This window comes from Thermobia domestica, chromosome 1, assembly GCF_964235325.1.
Source record: "Thermobia domestica chromosome 1, izTheDome1.hap1.1, whole genome shotgun sequence".
Classification (NCBI taxonomy): Eukaryota; Metazoa; Arthropoda; class Insecta; order Zygentoma; family Lepismatidae; genus Thermobia; species Thermobia domestica.
The window spans coordinates 182,556,350-182,573,810 of NC_137454.1; the positions used below are offsets into that span (position 1 = coordinate 182,556,350).

The 17,461-nt window shown below is 35.7% G+C and overlaps 1 long non-coding RNA gene across 2 annotated transcripts; it reads left to right on the forward strand.

Annotated features, from left to right (window-relative positions):
* The first annotated feature begins 9,850 nt into the window (after positions 1-9,850).
* On the forward strand, positions 9,851-15,085 carry LOC145691850 (uncharacterized). 2 transcript variants are annotated; one of them, XR_014132571.1, is made up of 3 exons: positions 9,851-10,711; positions 11,170-12,727; positions 14,416-15,085. It is a non-coding gene; the product is annotated as an uncharacterized LOC145691850 (long non-coding RNA). The 2 variants fall into 2 exon arrangements; XR_014132568.1 differs by having other exon boundaries at positions 9,862-10,711; positions 12,586-12,727.
* Positions 15,086-17,461: the final 2,376 nt, after the last annotated feature.

The following is a 17,461-nucleotide window of genomic DNA, read 5'->3' on the forward strand; positions in this document are numbered from 1 at the left end:
AAAATGGTTGCTTATTATTATTCTGCTAAACTAATTATATAATAATAACAATGTTGTTATGTAAAATTAAAAATAAAGAATATAGAGAAATATTACACTACTCTATAATCAACGGGACTCTAGGATAAGCAAACTGATCTGAAAGAACTCCAATATTACATACCACCAGCAAACTATTTTCTAGTAATAAAATAGGTCTGCTCATCAAAACACAGTTTATTCATATTAACCCCTTACTATAAATCGTTAATTACGGCACCCTAGTTGTTGATAAATATTTTCCGTTGGGGCACTTCCGACACTACTTTTAAATTCTGTCCACCATCATCCTCGGATTTTAAGAAAAAAAGTATTTTCTCAAATGTTCGAACGGTAAAATATTTTCGTTCTCCATCTTTATAAAAACAACAGTAAAATAGACTACCGGTATCATTGCACTCCTAGTTCACTCACTGAATGTATTGATTTGAAGCTGTCAAAATCTACGACAAAATCTTCCAGGTGCTTGCAATTTGCAATCAGTACACGTGATTTCCCTAAGGCTGTCCTCATCTTCAAACACAGCAAGTGGCACTACGAACTTATCTGTTTCTCTGTGTGTCTGTGACTGTTGGTCACTGACATACATAGTTCATGCTCGATTGTTTCATTCTGAGAAATTCACTTACAGGAAAGAAACGTTTGTTTCCGAAAAAAATACATACATATATTGTAGTTACTCATCCGAAATGTAACGCGAAAAAAGTAACGCAAACTAGGTACGTTACTTAAAAATTTGTAACGCGTTACCGTTACAGTTACTTTGGAAAAAGTGTAACGCGTTACTAGGAAACGTTACTTAAAAAGTAACGCGTTACGAGTAACGCGTTACTTGCGTTACGTTACTTCCCAACACTGTCTTTCTTGCTTTCATATCAGCAAAATCCTTTTCTAACTCCCGTACATACAATTTTTCAGCTTCATCCGCATTCATTGAGAGCAGTGCTAGATTACTTTATCTATTTTGGCCCATTATGCTTCTCACATAGTTGTTTTATTAATTTCAATTTTGAGAGCGACCTCTTCGCAGAACTGACAGAGACAGGAGCGCACTGTTGCCACCTTGGTACAATTCTACCAAATTCAGCCCTTTTTCTCATTCATCGGCCCGTTGGTACCACGCTGGCATGTTCAGCCCCTTTTGTGAAAAAGTTGGTACTATTTTGCCCAATTCAGCACTATTTAACAAATACAAATACACATTTTCAAAAGTGTCAGTAAGACTTTTTCTACATCTCACGCTACTTACAGTGTGTTGGACTCTAAAAAGATTATGTTGAACATTTATTCTGTGACGTTGCATCGCATAACGCCATGTATTTTGTGTGGAAAATTCGTCACTTTGTAATAGAGGCGCGTTTGGTTTCCTTACAATACATACCGAAGATGATAACTGTTTTCCCTTTTAATTTGTGGCCTCCGTTATACTTCCTACGTGCGAGAAAAGTTTCATCTACTTCCACAATTGTTCGGGGTCTTCCTATTTGGATGTTTTTTTAAAAGTAATTTTTAAAAAGAGCACTTTCTTTATTTAGACTCTTGGAAGAGGGAAGCAGTGTTCTAGAACTTTACTCTTTTAGAGTCATGTATTCAGAGTCGTAGCTAGAGATTTCAGCGCCTGGTGCGAAGAAGAATTCGGCGCACCCCCCTACACTCACCACATCAAGCTTTTCCTTCCATTTTTTTTTTTTTTTTTTTTTTGCATATAAGAGAAGCAGATTTTGTTATACTATGTTGATTTTTTTTTTATCAATCTGCTTGGATAAATCATTGCAACAGCCAAAACTGATCATTATGATTTTTTAAAACAAATAACAGGTCTTCAAGAGGTGTATTTTGGACTTTTTGTTAAACTTGACAAAACTTTGGTTGGCATACAGATCCACTTGGAGATCAGTTATGGAAATTTACAGTATAACTATTTGTAACGTTTCATACTATCGATAAGAAATGAAATTTCAATACATAAGAATCTACGTGCTTTTAAAATGTTTGAAATGGATGACAGCATCAGTTTCCAGTAATAAATGTAAACTTTTGTAATTTTATTCTGTACATGACCACACAAAAACCATTTTAATTTCGATTCTTGTAATATCAGCAATTAAACCGGTTGCATTTGTTAATGATAAACTTTATTTTACTACTCTTAAAAATCGGTGGTGTGATATCATTGTTTTAAATGTGCATGCCCTAACAGAAGATAAGGTTGACGATATAAAAGACACTTTTTAAGAATAAGTATCACGGGGTATTCGACGAAGTCCCGCGATGCCATATGAAAATTCTATTTGAGGATTTCAATGCGAAGATATGGCGACATGATATTTTCAACAGGGAAAGAAAGTTTGCATAAGGAAATTAATGACAATGGCGTTAGTTTCGTGAACTTTGGAACATCAAAAAACCTTATCGTGAAGAGTACAAAATTCCCACATCGTGATGTTTATAAATACACATGGAGCTCACCAGATGGAAGAACATATAATCAAATTGCTCACCTTTTAAAGAAGAAGATAATCCAGCATAATAGGTGTTTGATCCTTCAGAGAGCAAGACTGTGACACTGATCACTATCTGGTAGCAACCATAGTAAGAGAGAGAGAGAGAGAGAGAGAGAGAGAGAGAGAGAGAGACAGGGAAATTATCGTTGAATAAAGAGAATATTCAACATCTGAAATAGAAGAGGGTTATTTTAAAGAAATTAGAGAAGAACCAGGCGAGAGGGGAATACGAGATTGAAGTGTAATAGATTCCCGTTCTTAGGTTTTGAGAGCAATAATGTTGAGGATAGCATGACAATTTCAGCGTGCACGCGGAAATATGTAGGAACAAATCATAGCTCGACCCGGAATGCACCAAACTAACAGAGAAGGGAAAATAGGCGAAACTGCGTTTTCTACAAAATCCGAACGATATAACTACACTAAATTTTGTTGATATCAAATGTGAAACTTCTAAAATGTTTAGAAGAGAGAAACGCGATTTTTTGAAAGCTGAAATTAATTAACTTGAAGATGAAGTATGAATTAATGAAGTAAAAAAAATCGAGACATGTTCAAGGGCATTAACGAATTTAAGGAAGGGTATCAACCTAGCGCGTATACTGGTATATTAAAGACAGACGACGGAACAATTCTTACTGATACAGGTAGCATCTTGAATAGATGGAAAGATGTGAGGAACGTTTTTTCAAAACTTGATAGAGCACAAAACAACTTTTTTACATGCATTGAATTTTTGTTATTATTGTACATAATCACTATCGAGTTCTGACAAAATGCTCATGATTTAGTATTCTATAAACATGTAACATTTCGAGATTTGCCAGTTCTGACTTCACAGCTCGATTGATAGCATAAATAGCATACCTATCCCATATATACATCCGTTTCTCAAAATTTGCTCTATCGAGTTTTGAAAAAACGGTTCTCATATATTTGACGATTTACTTAACACGCAAGCAAAACTAATCTTCGTGGGGAAAGGGAAATGCACAACAGAACAATAAATTTCTGAACCTACCGAACAGAAGTAGAAATTGCTATAAAGAAATTAAAGAAATACAAATTTCTGCGTGTAGACGAAATTCCGTCTGAGTTAATTTTAGCTAGAGGGGAATATTGTGGAACAAGATACTCACTCATTCTCCTTATCTGGAATAAGGATGCCACAAGAGTGGAAAGAATGAATCATTGTTCCATTTCACAAGAAAGTTAACAAAGTGGATTGTAATAATTATCGAGGCATTTGTCTTGTGTAAACATCCTATAAAACCCTCTCAAACATATTACACTAGTTAACAAAGGTTTTGTTACATCAAAGGAAATACCTGTTCTTAAAAAAACTTTTTGCGCTGAATTCGAATATGCACTCGGTTTTTCTCCATCACGTACGATTTTCCCGTAACAGAGGGATTTTCGGGAAAATCCCTCAAAAATTTCCCTTTTCGTTTATTTTACACCCCAAGATCTTGTCCCCTTGCATATACTAACATAGAAATTATACCTAAGTATACTTTGATTCATATTTAACAAACCCTCCAAGTTTCGTAATAATCGCTTTATTCTTTCTAGAGAAATAAATATGTTTGTATGTATACTGTGTGTACTGTTTATTGCACCTGATAGTAATGCTTTCAGATCTCTTAAGTTGAGGTAAAACGTTTTGCTTTATTACCACAAACACATATATAAAATATAATACAATATAATTTACAAGTGTGACAATTTACAATAAACAATAATACAAATGTACCAAAAGGTCATGAAAAGACAATCAAAACTATCACAATATATGAAACTTCCATTGGGTTACAAAAACGTACACTACTTCCTTCTTTTGTAAGAAATGTTGCATTCTCTAACAAGACCCCAACAATAGTCCCCCATCATTGAAGGATCCCATCGTCCCTGGTACCTTTTCTCCATTGCCATTATATCTTGGTGGAATCTTTCCCCCTGTTCGTCGCTGAGAGCACCTAGGTTAGCAGGAAAGAAGCTGAGGTGGGAGTGCAAAAAGTGGATTTTTAAAGACATCCTACAACCCAACTCTTTGTATTTCTGTATCATGCCCTGTACGATTTCTGTGTAACTCTCAGCTTTGTTATTGCCCAGAAAGTTGCGCACAACACACTTAAATGCTGTCCAGGCAGCTAGCTCAGCACTGTTTAACTTGCTGTCAAAGCTATCATCAAGCATTAATTTCCTAATTTGGGGACCAATAAACACTCCCGCTGAAATCTTAGCATCACTCAGGTTAGGGAACTTATCTCGCAAATACTTGAAACCTTCACCAGATTTGTCCACGGCTTTGACAAAGTTTTTCATAAGTCCTAACTTGATATGAAGTGGCGGTAGTAATACCTTATTAGGATCTACCAAAGGAGCGTATTTGACGTTGCATTCTCCAGGTACGTAATTCACTCTAGGTTCCCATTTCTTCACTTCATAATGTTTGTCATCAGCTCGGCTATCCCATAAACATAAAAAACATTGGTACTTCGTGTAACCGCACTGCAGTCCTAATAAAATACCAACTACCTTGAGATCACAACATATTTGCCAACAATGGTCCTTGTAATTTATAAGATTTAGCAAAGTTGACATGGTGTCATAGGATTCCTTAATCTTCACTGAGTGCGCAAGTGGTATAGAAGGTTTTTTATTTCCATTATGTAAAAGGACAGCTTTAAGGCTGACCTTTGACGCGTCGATAAATAACCTCCATTCTTCTGGAACGTAAGGAATTCTTAGCTCCGCCATCAACCCATTTATATCCGTACATACGCACACATTATCTTGCATTGAGAAATAGCTTGAAAATTGAACATGCCTTTTCCTGTACACTGATATGTTCGTTTCTGCATCCAATAAGTTCCACTGCTGGAGCCTTGATCCCAGAAGTTCCGCCTCTTGTTTTGTCAGGTGCAAATCACGGACTAGGTCATTAAGTTCACATTGCCGGATGAAATGTGGCTCGCGAACACAGTCAGGGATGAACGTTGGATCCTTGAATGTACATGTTGATGTCGATGGTTCATCAAGGTCATGATCATCATCAGAGTCTTTTGGCCATATCTCTTCCCAGTTGGTAGGGGGCTCGGGAAGTGGAAGTTCATCCCCGTGCGGAATAGGTCTAATTGCGGATTTAACGTTGGGATAACTTATTGTGTATTTGCTTTTTTTAGAATGTCCCTTAACTACTGTGAGACAAAAATAACAATCATCCAGATGGTTGGTGGGTTCTCTCCACACCATTGGTACAGCAAATTTCATGAACCTCCGTTTCCCTTTGGCCCATGCAAGTAAAGTGACGTAGCACGACGCACAAATTATGTTGGGTGCCCAAGTTTTGTCCTGATCTCCCACACGACATCCGAAATATATATAATATGCTAGTTTCACCGATGGCGTAATGGATCTACACTGTCCTTTAACTACAAACTGGCCACACACATAACAAAAACTATTTGGTGAGTTAACACACGAACGCCGTCCTCTTGACGCCATTGTACTGATCACAAACTAAACTTCTGGTCTTAGTTGGGTATAATGCCGTTAAGATCAAACATGAAAGCACTCTTAGCAGCAAAGACAACTTTGAAAGTGAAGTAGTGTTAAACCACACGTCAATATAAAAATGTACAAAACTCCCTCACCAGGTGTCAAGAACACAAGAAAGAAAGAAATGCGCGGGGGAGGGGGAAACGATACCGTAGTGGAAAATTCAGACTGCATTAGTTCATTGTTGTCAACAATGAGTCTGTATTCCATTCTTTCTTTCTTTTGCATTCTGTTACATTTGATAACAAATATTGATAACCATTTCATGAGCAAAACGAAAAGACTTGGAGAATTGTATATATATGTATTAAGATATACATATACTGTACGTTTAAAAAAAATATACGTTGGAAGTACATTCTATTTTTATACACGTTTCTAATTTACAGAGAGCAATACAAGTGTGTTGTTGACTATTGTAAATATTCATTTTTATGTCTGTGTTTGTAGTAATAAAGCAAATCGTTTTTACCCCAACTCAGGAGATCTGAAAGCATTACTATCAGGTGCAATAAACAGTGCACACAGTATACATACAAATATATTTATTTCTCTAGAAAGAACAAAGCGATTTTTACGAAACTTTTAGGGTTTATTAAATATAAATCAAGGTATACTTAAGTATAATTTCTATGTTACTGTATGTAAGGGGACAGGAGCTAGGGGAATAAAATATCTGAAAAAGGGAAATTTTTGAGGGAATTTCCCGAAAATCCCTCTGTTACGGGAAAACTGTACGTGATGGAGAGAAACCGAATGCATATTCGAATTCAGCGCAAAAAGTTCCTTTAAGATCAGGTGATTTTTCTCATGTAACAAACAAAAAGTTTAAATTTGTTAATTAGTGTTATTAGCAAGATTAATCCCATACGCGGATGAAATTACTGGAGATTATCAGTGTGGATTTAGACGAAATCAATCAACTATGGACCAGATATTTACCATTCGAAAAATACTCGGAAAGAAATGGGAATACAATACCCGGAAAGGCTTACGACTTGCTCAGGAGATAAATATACAACATCCTTGTAGAACTTGGAATACCGAAAAGCTAGTTAGATTAATTAAGATGTATTTAAACGAATCCCAAAGTAAAGTCCGAGTAGGAAAATTCTTGTCCACGACCTTCCTGGTCGAGAGTGCCCTGAAACAAGGATATGCGTTATCGACATTATTATTCAATTTTGTTCTCGAGTACGCTATAAGGAAAATCAAAGATAGCAAGCAGGGCCTAGAGCTGAATAGTATTCACCAGGTTATGGCGTATGCTGATAATGTAAATCTGATAGAAGAACAATAGACAGAAACTAAATACATGGAAGATCACTGAGATTGTAATATTGCAAATTACGGATGCGTTAAAGTATCAAATAACATTTGCGATAAAGTGGATACTTTCAAGTATCTAGGATCAGCATTAACAGACCAAATCATATACACGAAAAAATTAAATGTCGACTGAAAGCAAGATTAATTATTATTCAGTTCAATATTTTTTGTTGCCGCGAATTCTATCGAGGAATTTGAAGCTCAAAATATATAGAACGATAATCATGCCTGTTGTTCTGTATTGTTGCAAAACAGTCGCTTACTTTAAGGGAAGAACGCAAACTGAAAGCATTTGAGAATAAATTTGTGAGATGAATATTCGGACCCGAGAGGAACGGCAATCAGGAATGGTGGAGGCTTCATAACAAAGAACTGCATAGTTTACACCCTTTACCAAACATTTTTAGAGTCATTAAGTCTAGGAGGCTCAGGTGGGCAGATCAAGTAGCGAGAATGAAATAAAGTAGGAACGCTTTCAAAATTTTGACTGGAAATCCAATCGGAAAACGTCCATTAGGAAGACCTAGACGCAGATGGGAGGACAATATTAAGGTGAATATCGCAGAAATAGGGATACAAAGGAGAAACTGGATTCAGTTATCTGCACTGACGTAATTTGTCTCTGACGCATCCATAGCACATAGGAGAGCAACATTACTAGGTACAGTTTTCTTTTGTGGACATTCGGCTGCCCGGTGCCCTAGTTCCTTGCACTTTTTACAGGGGAACTACTTCTTTGCACGACTGAGGTCACTTTTACCGGTTTTCTTCGAGTTGTCCTTCTTAGGTCGCGCATCCATTGCATCCGTATGCGACTGCGAAAGCGAATGCGAACTGCGAATTCATGTGCCTCTACTACATCCGAAGTTTTGTGAATGCGAATCAAGTTGCAATATCTCTTTGAAACCTTCAATGTGAAATATGTTTGCTTTAAAATTCATATCTTAAAGTTTTCACAGCAATAAAAATAATAATAATAATAATAATAATAATAATAATAATAATAATAATAATAATAATAATAATAATAATAATAATAAATATCTATTAATTTCCTTTGTGTGCAAAATAGAGTGAATATTGCTTCTGTGGTAACCGCTTTTTTCACTTTAAAATAAATTAATTAAATACAATTAGAGATTGCAAAATCAACCAACTTTCTAAGAAAATTTTCTCCAGGAGTAAAAACCCTATTTTTGCTATTTCACACATATTAGTCAATAATTACATGTATTCGTAAAATCATTATTTGAGGAACAAAGAGGAAATATAAATTGAATAAAAAGTTGCGGTTTCATGTATTAATTAAATCTTCATATTTTAAAGAGAAAACAAAGAAAATTATATATACCTTCCAAACGAAGTTCTTTACTTACATCTGCCCATAATTTGTTCACGGTTTGTCGTTTGTGGTAATCTAGATGAGCTTGGATTCACAATGGAACTTTATCAAATACACAATTTATTAAAGCATCAATATCTATTTCCGTTTTTATTCTTATTTTTATCTGCGCACCTCGCTACGTCGTCTGCTTTCACGCAAAACAAACTTTCTTCCCTCACGTAGCGCTCAATTTCCCTGCAGACGACTCTCTATTCGCACGAATTCGGACGAACAATCCCAGCATGTTGGGATCGTTCGCATTCGCATCTTTTCGTCGGTTTTCGCAATTCGCAGGTCGGAACTAGTCGAGGCACTCCTATTTATTTACACGTGCTGGGAAATTCGCATTCGCATTCGGAAGCAATGGAGGTGCGACCATGGGCGGCGATTAGGGGGGGCAAGAGGGGGCAGTTGCCCCCCCACTTTTTTGAAGTGACCACATAACTCTTTTAAATTATATAATCTATTTTTCGGTGATAGACTAGAATCTTCATTATTCGATTTAAAAAAAAAGTACCAAAAAAGTTTTTAACTTCTGTTTTTTACTCAAGCCTGGAGGCATTGTAGAACACGTTACATATGTTTTCACGCCTTTCTACGTGGAGACGTAGTGCGATGACGTCATACTAAAATATTTTTTGTTATGACTTTTTATTATTTTTGCAGGGCTTACTTTTGCACCTAGAAGATTGAAATTTTGCACACATATTTAGTACACCCCTCAGTATTTTTCAGATCTCTGCGTTAAAAGAGGGGAGTACAGAGGGGCAAGAAAGTACAAAGAAGGAATATTTTTTAAACAAATGATCCATTTTTTCATGATTTTCCCAACTCAAGTACATGATAGAGACATGTGAGTGGAACCGTTTGAAAGTATGTTCTATTCTGAAGGGAATTATGTACGAACAATGATCATAGGATAAATAGGGATGTCTCGGGAAAATTTTATATTACATCCAGGTCATCTGGTGCATTGTGGGAATGTTCTTAGCTCATTGGTGGACATTTTCCCACACTTAGTTTTCAAGATAGAAGTTTGAATTTTTTTTATACACATTGAGTACACCCCTTCGTATTTTTCAGTTGATTTTGAGATCTGTGCGTTAACAAAGAGGGTCCAGAGGGGATCAAAGTTTGAAAAAATCAGAAAAAAATCCAAATTTCCCTCAAAATTTCCCGCCTTAGGGACATGATAGGAAAATGTAAATGCAACCGTATGAAAGGTTGTTCTATTCTGAAGAGAATGAGGTACTAACCATGATCATAGGATAAATAGGGGTGATGCTGTAGTTGACTGACTGAAATTCAATAATTTACCTATAAAAGACATAATTTAAAAAGGTTAATGTAGATAGTTCCATTTGGAAATGTAAAGTTTTTGCATATATTACTGGTTCATAGAAAAAAATGGTACCATATAATATTTGTCGTTGCGTAAGTGTATATTGCTTATATGTCTTCTCGTGGGGTTAAGACAGCTACAGGAATTGCGTTTTAATTGCAGTTCAAAGGAATTAGGCCTATATTTAAAAACATTCCTTAAGGCTACCTTAACTCAAGGATTCCTTGAGAAGCCTCCCTTGACTGAAATCGGTATTTATAATCCTTCCTTGATGTCAAGGAACCCTTGAGTTCAAGGAAGCCTTAATGAAAATCTCTCCTTGACTCAAGGTAGCTATCGACTAACCTTAAGCCTTCCTTGAGTTCTTTAACAGTATAGAGATTCGTTTTCTGGCATGGAAGTAAATGATTTTGTTGAATGTGTCATGTATGCGGAAGAACAAATATTAAAAAAATATTACTTTGCGATGACTAATGATGCGTCAAGACATACGAAGCACATGGAAAATCCACTTGAGCTGTATGACGATAATCAATTCCTTGGGAGATACAGGTAAGTCAACTATGCATCTTGATTTTAACTTTTATGCTAATTTTAATAACAGTAACATAGTGGCAAAAATAACAAATATTCATTCTACACACAAAGTATGAGTAGTTCCACTCATTTTCCTTTACTTTTCTGGCAGTTTTTACAGTTGTATTCTCTATGGATCGTAGATCCTATTCTCGTTGGGGACTTCTCTCTTCGGCCCTTTCGTTTTAACTATTTCGTCACATTTTTTGAACCAAGAGACATTCACTTCATGGCGTTGTATTCCATATTTAAATTGCTCTAATCATAATTTTCATTTAGCCATGTATAAAAAAATTCCAAATATAATTTATAGTTTCAAGTTTACAGCAAACTTCTTAACACAATACGTACATATTATTTTAAAAATTAACTGCAATAACAAAATAGGTTAAGATGGTTTAGGTTGGGATGATTTAATTTATTAATTTTCACAGTAGATCCTTGTAATACATCTAGTGCAAGATACAATAACATAAGAACCATACGCATGGGTGCTGCTCAAGGTTAAGACAGAAAATCATGCAACTCAGGAACCAAGGAACATGAAGAGAAAGGGAAGTAGGACCTTATATATTGCCTATTCCTACCAAAATTCATTACTTGTGTAAACAAATCTTATACTTGATACTGGTTTGTGTTTGTGTAAAATTAAATTGGCAGAAGTAAATTATTTACGTGCTCAACTTGTATCTCACCCTATCGGCACGTTCGTATCATTAGATTAAGAATGTAGTGTTTTGTTGTCTTTAGCCAAAAAGTATCATGCAATTGTGTTACAGAAGGGAAGCAGACACTAATTACATAAAATGTTTACGATTTGCTACCGAAGTAGACACAAGATTAGGTTAGGTAGGCATTAATTGTACACAATATAAAATTTTCACAATTTGGTATTATTCCAGATTAAGTATACATGTTTGAATTCATTAATTATGACTTCTTTTGGACAGGAAATGGATCTTGTAAATTGTTTCTTATGGAGGGAATTGCATTCATATGTGTAGATTAACTTTAGGGGGACTTAAACATTATATGACATACCTTGTGCAGACATGCCGTAAGGACGACAGTTCAAAAATCAAAAATCAATTTGTGCTAGATAGCCTTTAAAAAGCACGAATGCTATCTAAACGAGTCAGGGCAGGGCGTAACTAATGGCCCCGCTCTGTAGCACGGCGCTACGTCCGAAGGGAGCAGGCGCGTCAGTGACGGTTGGTAGTTTTTGAAGCTTTGGTTTTCTCCATACTCTTGTACGTCACATATACGCTGCTCGTCTTGAGTGTCATTTACCATTGTAATATTCCTCGGTTTTCATGAAATTTTCAGCAGAGATACAGGGACCTTCACAGAATACACCTGTGTAGGAGTAATGTTACGGAAATTATGAGGGGCGGACATAAAGGCCTATTCGGTTGTCCATATTTCCGCGGCTGGTTATTTCTGTAACATCTCTCCTGCCTATGTGTATTGTACAAAGGTTCATGTACTCAAAAACCGGTCTCGCTTCCATTGTTCATATATTCGCCCTGGTCATTTCTGTAGCATGACTTCTACGCAGAAGTAGAATTTCAGTTTGAAGTATGAAATAGAACTACAGTAACCTAACCTAACTACTAACACCACACTTACTTTCCTGTTGCAAACTGGTCATGGCCTGTCTTCCACCTTTAAAGTCCGCTAACACGCTCATTTGATTTTCAGGTATTAACTAGAAATGTTTAGGTTAGGTTTTATTTCTGTTGATCATAGGTTTATTATCACAAAGTGTGTCGATTTTGGTTTTAGTTTCAAAGTGTATTCATTTCCCGTTTCAGGTTTCCGTTTTAAACTGTATTCTTTTCTCGTTCCAGGTTTTCGAAAGTAATATTTCTGAGAAAAATTTTTTCATTACTGGGTGACGATTTAGAAAATATTACTTTGCGGGAACGTTCACTACCAGCAATTCTGAAAGTACTCACGGTTTTAAGATTCTAGGTAAATGGGAACTATCAGGTAGGTGGTATTTTCTCTGAAGCACATAACATATGAATTTAAAAAATGTAGTTTGCCATTTCCACTGTTTTCTTCAAAAACTAGTTTAATAGTTTATTGCTCAATATTACCAGTAGTAAAATCAGTTTGTCTTTTATTATTTTCAGACCATACTATTATATACTGGGTTACATTTCCTATAATAGAAAATATAAAACTTTGTAATCCCCAATAAAATGTTACATCACCAAACACACGATGCAATTTCGATTATTTAATGATGTTGAACATTTCACAGCAAAATTTTATTTGTCACATAAACAGTAGGTACCAGCGATTATGTGGTTATATTTTAGTGGCGAATTATACAAAAAAAAAGTTTATGTTGTTATCTTTGTCTTATCTTTCCTAATAATCCACATTTTAATCTTTGGCCTATGTTTAGCAGAAGGGGTCCAGCTCTTTTCTCTAAAAAAATGTTTTCCCGTTTCCTCCCACTTTCTTCATTCCACCACTTCACTCATTTCTCATCATCACCGTCTCCTTTAGCCTAACCGGCATAAGCGTGGGACGTAAAACTCAAAGATTCCATTTCATTTTCATTTTTCTAAAAAATGTGACAATTTAGGTAATTTCTGTTCACATTCGGTTAGTTTAGGGTAGGGTTGGTTAGTTTAAGTTCGGTTAGGCTAGTTTAGGTTATGTTAGGTTAGTTTAGTTTATGTTATATTAGTGTAGGAGTCTCGCATAATTTTCTAAAAACATGATAGATTTCGCTTATTTCCACTAATATTACATTAGTTTAGGTTAGTTCAGGTTAGCTTACTTTAGTTTATGTTAGGTTAGGTTAGATTTGGTTACGTTATGTTACGTCTAAGTACTTGCATCACTCATTTCTCCTGTAAATTTTGTGTTTTTTACTTGCTTCTGGACCCCTTGTACTAAACATACCCCTAATCTTTTCCATAATTGCTCTTTTATTTTCTTGAAAGTTTTGCAGCTGGAAATCACGATTCAGTGCTAGATATCAAAGATTATCTCTGATGAATCAACCGCATAATTCGCAATACTCTTTGTTAATATGAACATTACTTTCGTAATTAATTTATATCATACTTTTAGACAATAGCTCAGAATAAAAATAACAACAGAATCAATCAATTTATTCATGGTTCCATGATTTTCAACAAGATAAAGAACTACACAAGTTGTTAAAGAAAAGAATATACACGTAGGTATTTCTTCCTACTCTCCCATTGCATCTTCATAATTGATAATTGATAAAATTATGTAGGTGAGTCTTAGCTACAGCATTTGATGCAAAATAACATAATCTAAGAAACTTAGTTATAATTTTCATTTTCTGATTAATTTTATTTATTTTACAGATAATAAACAAAGCAAACTGTAAATTAGAGTTGTTAAACTTAACAGCAGTGAGACTGCTCCAAAAGGGATTTTATTAAAAAAATAGCTAAACTTTTACCATTTTTCATCTACTCATTCCTACAATCAAAAGTAAACACAAATGTGACTTGTCATAATTGTAGGTAAAGTAGCGTTGTTTCATACGGGAAAGGTGCATCTGAATAATTATCAGTTTAAACATCTGAATAAATTTTAAAGTTACTAAATTCGCAAAGAAAAAAAAATCCAAAAAGAATATTCCTAATTTTTTTATGTAACGTATTTCTGTGCTTGTTTTACAGATACACATTGAAGATAACCATTTCATGAGCCAGTCAAAAATTTGTCAACTTGTGAGGAAATTATCATCAGTCTTTGTTCGTCGCCTGATATACCTGATTAATTCCCCATTCCTGATTGTTTGAGGACAGTTCAAGTTCAATTTCATCAAATGGTTAGTTTTCCTAGAGTTGTAGGATATATTGACTGTAGCTATATTCCTAAAAGAAATCCTCACAGGAAAAGCACTGAAACATTTAGAATCAAGAAATGCACCTTTAGCACCTGTACAAGTGAAGAAATATTGGAAATGGTTCGCTGTTCTTGCACAGAGACCAAAACGTTTGGAACAGAGGAGCGTCCACGTGTGTGTGTCATACAAAGGCTTTTATGTTGATGCTTGTGCGTGCGTATTATGTGAAAACCAGGAACGTTCTCTGTCACCGGATCCACCTCGTGACAATGATTCTTCTAATGACTGATAATTCTGTATTGCTAATTTGATTGTAGTCCTTATTCCATCTTTATCACTGTGTATTCATACTATGATAACTATTTTGAAAGTAAGCAAAGCGCAAATATCTGTGATATTGCAGCGCCAAATATTCTAACAAACAATGTGAAGTTTTAATATCGGTTGTTGATTAGTATATTCTTAAGAAATTTACCACAATAAATAAACTTCTCTCAGTATATTTGTAACTTTGTTGTTCGAAATTTTATTTTTTATAACTTCATGCAGAGCAAACATTGTCGTACAAACGATTGCTACTCACAATGTCCAGGCTTGGTTACTCGGCGCCCATATCTTTTTTTATTTATGATTGTCAGACGTTTTCATAGGACGGTAATATTTATGTTCAATACCTTCCCAATATTGTTTTCACTGCAATCACTTGTAAAATCTATTCTTAAAAAAAATGCAAAGTATGCTTCATTGTAACCAAACATCATAAGCTTTAACATCTTGTTCTACTGTATGCGGCAAAACAAACAGTACTGAAATCACATCGTTGACATTTATTTATTTTTTGTACAACATAATGAAACATAAGAAAGGTTGGCAAATGGATGTCAACTAAATGTTATTCAACACATATTGTAAATTTACAAGGAAGCATTCTTGTAGATCATGTGTTCAAAATGTTGAACATTATGTCGCACATATTCTTCATAGCGGTCCTGTAGATCGATGAACATGTTAGTGAACACGGTTTGGTGGAATGGCAAAGCAAATAACCGACTCTTTTCTCTTAACTCCTGTATAGTGGTAGGAAGTTATCTGTTCGAAAAAAATTGCTTCCTTCAGCATACCCGTCTGTAGGCATTTGGTGTCATGAAAACAGGGGAGTGGGAAGGATATGGAAAATCCGTTCCACAGGAATTCAAGCGATGTCCAAACTCTTGTGAGCAGAAGGGTAAGTGACTCACTTGCAGTGTGGACAATAGCTTCATCTTGCTGCATCCATTGTTGTTATAACGACAGATTTTTCGTGCGGTAAAAGCCGCACAAATCATGCAAGACAGGGTCAATAATCAATTGTCGATTGATGTGGCGATCAAAGTACACATGGCTCTTCATCACTGAACCATATGTTACTGATGAAATCTTCATTTTCATATGCCATAGCTAACACTTCAGAGCAATATAGTAGACGTCCCCGCTAATCTCGTGGCAGGGAAGGAGGTCCTGTTTTGGCCCAGTTCCTGTGGCCATCCCTTCTTTAGGTACTCACTGACGTTTGCGTGTAATGTTAAGGTAGAGGCCTAACTTTTTATTCTCTCTCACAATTCTGTCCAGAAATGGCTCATGTCTTTGACAGGTAAAACGGGAACTGTAGATGTCAGTAACTGCTGCTTCTGTTGAGGCGTTAGTGCATGGGATACTCATTTATCGAGTTTTCACACGTACTTAAGGTCCTGCAGATAGCGATGAACGGTCGAAATAGGTGACATGGAGTTCCCTGCCCAGTTCTACAACAGTTTACATTGAATTTGTCTTCACTGCTGTTGGCAGGGGTTCTTGGTCAGCTGCACAGATGTCCCTTCTCGTTGCTCATCGATGAGGCTAGTATCCTCAGACTAATGTGGTACTTCCGCACATCCAAACTATCCTAACTATATACGAAATTGATGTTTCGTGTCGCTACGCTGCCTGATATCCCTAGTGTAATTCATTCAACATAATATGCCGTATGTGATCCGGTCCTCCGACGCTGCCATAATCAAACACAAGCAACAAATCGTTCTTCTTCTGGGTGCTTGCCGTCATTTCACGTGCCGTCTACTTCACTAGTCTGTCGTCAGATGGCGTTATTATAGCAGTAATCGAAAAGACGACATTATTTATGGAATAAGCCGTTGAAATAATTGTAATTCTCGTCCTTTTTACTTCTTAACCATTTACTTCCCTTCTAGGTCAAGTATCGAAAAAAAAAAAAAACGCTTAAACATGTGAGTAATTATTTTCAATGAAAAGTTCGTATGACAAATTTCATGTCACTAAACTTCAGAGATTTCTTGATATGGGGATCTTATTACAACAATTGTAATTCCTAAATCTTTTTCGTTCTCAGCACTTTATTTTCCCTTCTAGATAAAATATCAAACAAATCTGAAACACGTGTCTAATTATTTTAGATGAGAAATTCACATAGCAAATTTTATGTCTCTAACCTTCAAGTATTGCAAGATGTTTTAGTATCATTTCTTTACTCTATTTCTCCCTCTTTTCATCGAATTTTCAAAATTTTTTCCTTATCGGTACCTTATGTCACATGTCTATACACGGGCACGGTGGCTCAGATATAGAATACTCGCTTACCTCTGGTGCGTGTGGTTTCTGGTTCGACTCCCTACCAATTAAGATTGTGGCGAAAAACATCGTTTTAGTGGGTTTTCTCACGGTACTCCCGTTTCCTCCTATATTTTCATTCCACCAACTCTTCCATCATCATTCATTTGCCTTAATTATCCCTCTCCCTTAGCCTAAAGGGTATAATAGTGAAACGTTAAACTGAAAGATTTCATTTCACTGTCATTTCTATGCATTCTCAAAACTGGAAGTTT